The sequence below is a fragment of the Acomys russatus genome, chromosome X (genome assembly GCF_903995435.1).
Source record: "Acomys russatus chromosome X, mAcoRus1.1, whole genome shotgun sequence".
In the NCBI taxonomy this organism is placed as follows: domain Eukaryota; kingdom Metazoa; phylum Chordata; class Mammalia; order Rodentia; family Muridae; genus Acomys; species Acomys russatus.
Window position 1 is genome coordinate 90,571,232 of NC_067169.1, and position 4,942 is coordinate 90,576,173.

Genomic DNA, 4,942 nt, shown 5'->3' on the forward strand with positions numbered 1-4,942 from the left:
CTGAACGGAAAACAAGAGTTGTTTTTCTTACTTGACAATGTAAACTCTTTTGTCCCTTTTAGCCACATTCTGTTCTTTATCATACCAGGAGCTGAAAGCAAGGTGAGGAGTGGCCTCTGTGTGTCCCTGTTTTGCACCTCTAGAAAGTGTCATTGTTTTAAGTTTGTAGTTGTCATTGCACTGAATCAGAATGAAAGGCATTGGAGTGTCTTTGTGGTTTGAGCTTAACTGGTGATCCTGGAAAACTATACTCATCTCCTGAAAGTTTCCACAGAAATCAGCTTGTGAGTAAAATTTCTGGAGAGAAATGGTATTTCAAAAGGACCTCCGTCAATTAGTGTTATCAGGAAATATTTAACATTTTTTAGGTCAGTATAATTTATCAACTGGATACTAGAATAAAAAGTACTGGACCACAGAATCCACCAATGTCCAAGTTACTGTAAGCAATGAAGGTGAACACACACTAAGACTAATGGATAGCACAGTAGGAGATTAAACTTTTGTATATGCATATAATATTAATTATATTAAACACGCAGAGGACAATACTAATGCATAAAGCAAAAATAGTCTATTTATTACCAACGACCATTTTTTTTCAACATCCAAAGTTTTTTTAATAACAGTTAGTTCCAGGGTTAGTTTTTTTGTTTGTTTGTTTTGTTTGTTTGTTTTTTGGTTTTTAAAAAATATTTTATTAAAAAAATATTTTATTAATTTATCCATATTACATTTCAGTTTTTATCCCATCCTTTGTATCCTCCCATTCCTCCCTCCCTCCCGCTTTCCCCTTACTCCCCTCCCCTATGACTGTGACTGAGGGGGACCTCCTCCCCCTGTATATGCTCATAGGGTATCAAGTCTCTTCTTGGTAGCCTTCTATCCAGGGGTCCTAGAAACTTACAAGAAGAATATTATGATGGGCGGATCTGGGCCCAGGAGTCCTGCTCAAACTATGGCATTAGCCAAGGACAATACGTGCAGTAAACTTCAAACCCCTACCCAGATCTAGCCAATGGACAGGGTTAGTTTTTGTAGCCTCGGCTGGCCCTTCAGCCTCTGGCATGCTCAAATTTCCGGCATTTGGAGCGGACATAGTGTTTGGTGTGGCTGCATTGGGTCCCTGAGGCCTTGTCAAAATGCCAGTACACTTCTTGGCCCTTCTGAGGACCAGACAGGAGCACAGTGCCTCAGCGTTTGGGAGACTCCAGGGTCGAAGGTGAGGATCTTAACTCCAGCCTTTAGGATGCGACTTCGGACCCGGCTGCTCACCCGCAGTGCATGCTGCTTCAGCTTAGGTACTTCCAGGATCCTCACATCATCTGTGACCATCCTCACAACCACGGCAGTTTTTTTTTCTCGGCCAGGAAGCTTCATCTTTTGTATCATACTTGACAGGGACAGAGGTGGCCGGTTGGTGAGACTCATGAATAACCTTTTCAGCAAAACCTGATTGAAGGTAGAGTTGGTTCATCTGGCCAGAAACCTGTACAGCTTGACTAACAGCCGCAGGTAGATGTGCTGACTTTTGGCCTCCTTGTGCAGAACCTTTCGGTCCTTGTTGTGACTAATGTCAACACCCATGATGGTGCCTCTTGCTAGGCCATGTCCAGCGCCAACAACCGTTTTTGGCTAAAGCTAGACAGTCAGTTAAGAAAGATCTCCACATTGTAGGCATCCCAATCTTGTACTATTTTCAGTAGGTTATGGCCTCAAGCCCAGATTGTAAAGAGTAAGAATTAAAATTTAGTGTATTCTAAGTTCCCTGCTCTTTATTTTTATATCTCACTCATTCTTTGCTTCATTCGCTTAAGATATTAATGTATTTATTGAGTAGAGCACGGTGGCAAATTCCTCTATTCCCAGGACTTGGGAGATAGAGGCAAAAGAATCAAGAGTTCAAGGTGAGCCCTAGTACATGTAGAGTTCAAAGTCAACCTGGTCTACATGAGACCTGATATATTTAAAAGAACAAAGATGTATTTACTGAAGTGTCTTTGTCAGGCATTGTACTATGAAGTGACAATTTTGGATTTTTTTTTATACATAGAAATATTATAAGAATATGTTTTGCTTTAATGTCAGATGTAGGGATGTGGGGCTGCTTCAGACTGTCCACAGCAGCTGATTGTGATTTGCCCTGTGCTGTAGCAGAAGCATGGTTTTGCTAGCTGCAGATAGTTCCTGTGATTGTGTGATGTTTGAAATTCTGGGAACTTTTCAGGGGGTTTATAAATGCTAGATCCTAAAAAAGCAGGGGGTCAGTGGTTGTTGGTCATTTAGGATTTGAGGTTTGTTAGGAGCCGTGGTCAAAGAACAAATGTCATTCATTGTCTGGCATTGGCCTGGATTCTGCATCTGGTGGGCTGGTCCAGGCACTGTTTGCTTCCAGACAAGAACAAAGACATCAAGGTCAAAGGTCCCTTTTCTATCTCAGGAGCCTACTTAGAAGGCTCAGGGCTCGGGCCGATGCCCAAGGCTCCAGGTCTCACAGGGTGGCCCGGGTAAAGGGAACTGGAAAGTGTGGTACATTTACACAATGGAATACTACTCAGCTATTAAAAAACAAGGAAGTCTTGACATTTGCAGGCAAATGGATGGAATTAGAAAGAATCATCCTGAGTGAGATAACCAAGATCCAGAAAGACACCCATGGTATATACTCACTTATAAGTGGATGTTAGGCACATAATACAGGACGACCGCACCACAATCCACAGACCTAAAGAAGCTAAATAACAAAGAGGACTCTATGGAAGATATTTAATTCTCACTCAGAAGGGCAAATAAAACAGACACCACAAGCAGTTGAAGAGAGGGAACAGACCAGAGCCTACCTACTCTTAAAGACTCCACCCAGCAGGGGATCTAAGCAGATCCTGAGACTCACAGCCAAACTTTGGGGCAGAGCACAGGGTGACTTAGGGAAGAGTTGGGGGATAGAAGAACCTGAAGGGGACAGATAGGAGGAGCTCCACAAGGAGAACAACAAAGCCAGCAAATCTGGGCCCCGGATGACATATAGAGACTGATTCATCAATAAATGACCATGGATGGAGAGGACCTAGACTCCCTCCCTGCTCAGATGTAGTTGATAGGCAGCACAGTTTCCATGTGAGCCTCATAATATGGGGAGCAGGGACTGCCTCTGACATGGACCATGTTGCCCACTTTTTGATCACTTCCCCCTGGTGGGGCAGTCATGTCAATCCACAGAGGAAGAGTATGCAAACAGTCCTGTTGAGACTTGATACACTAGAGTCAGATGGTCATGGAAGAAGGCTCCCTCTTTTTTGAAGACTAGGTGAAGGGGGCATGGTGGAAGAGGGGGGTGGGTAGAGCTGGAAAGAGGTGAAGGAGGGGGCTACAATTGGGATGTAAAGTGAATAAATTAAAAATAAACAAACTTAATATAAAAGAATATAAAATGAGATTACTAGTATTAGAAAGGTAGTGGAAACTTGAGTGTTCCAAAGGCCTGTGGTGATACCAGAACATTACAGCTGTGCTGCTGTGCTAAGCATGGTAGGATGCAGGCAGACACCTGAAACAGGCCAGAAGGCAGGTCCATTGAGATGCAGGCCCTATGGGCCTAAAGTAGGCCTTGTGGGTACTTTGCCTGAGGTCAACACTGAACTTACAGCTTGTGGCAGATTGACCAGCAGTCAAGCCCCCAAGAGTTCAGAAGCTTGGCTGGGCAGGTAGCTGCTTGATTGGGAGCTGAGTTCAGGAGTCCATTGGTAATTCTCCAGGGAGAAGAGGAGCCCTCCCTTCCCCAGAATAAATGGAGTCTCAGTCAGTCATGGTGGAGGAATGGTGCAAGCATGAGAGAGAGAGATCGTTTATTTTGTGAATCGGAGACATTTTTAGACTTTGGGCAGAAGGAGGGGGTTCAAGGGTGAATGTGTTTGAGGCTAGAGATGCTACGGATACTTGACTTACATGAAGTAGTACAGTACCTCATTTACCTGCAGTAGCATGGGGTCCTATCACAAGAACACAGTACTTAATTATCCTATGGATGGGGGAAGAGCTTCCAGGTTCTATTAAAGGTCATTTGCTGAAGGCTAAGGTTGCCTTAGCATAGGGTTGGGTATTTCCAGTAATCCCCAGATGCTTGCTGGACAGGTTCTATCAGGAAAGGGTCAGGCCTGTAATCTTCTCTGGGGGCTATGTGACATTCCTTAGAAGACCTGGAGGTCCCCAGAATAGGCAAAGAGAGACCCCCACTGAGAAAGAGAGTCTGTCATAATAGACCAAGCTCAGTTGGCTATCCGGTAACATCAGGCTTCAACCTTTCCAGAAGAGCCCCACAAAAAAGGAAAGAAAGAAAAAGAGAAAAGAAAGAAAGAAAGAAAGAAAGAGAAAGAAATTAGATTAATGTTTTTTCCTATTTCCTTGATCTCCTCTATCGTTTCTCTCTTATCTAGTGTTAGGGGTTGAAACTGGGGGATCAAGGGTGAGAAAAAGAAGAATCCAAAGACCATCTATAATACTAGGCATAGAGGATATAAGTAGTGAGCAATGTAAGATCTCTGTTTTCAAGTTTCACAAAACACCTGCAAAGAATAGCAGTGAGCACAAACTTTGCAATCATATTGCTTGGTTTTGAATCTTCAGATTTCTACTTAGCAGCTGCTTGACAGCAGATAACTCATTAAACTTCTCTGTGCCCTGATTTCTACTTCTGAATAATGGAGATAATAATAGTCATGAGTTCACACAGTCATTTGTTATGAAGAATAAATGAATCTGGCCTATATTAACTATGTGAGTTTCTATTAAATAATATGAAGCTTTATATTTTAGTGGAGAAGATGTTTATCCTAGGTCATGATAGCAGGGACCAAACAAGTTGATACCTGATCTTGCTTGAATCTTGTTATAATGTTTTTTTCATGGAAAATAATTTATAGTATAAATGGAACAGGATTAATAT

General features: G+C 42.6%; 1 pseudogene; it reads right to left on the minus strand.

Annotated features, from left to right (window-relative positions):
• Positions 1 to 1,028: 1,028 nt before the first annotated feature.
• LOC127185802 (60S ribosomal protein L18-like) lies at positions 1,029 to 1,587 on the minus strand (annotated as a pseudogene).
• Positions 1,588 to 4,942: the final 3,355 nt, after the last annotated feature.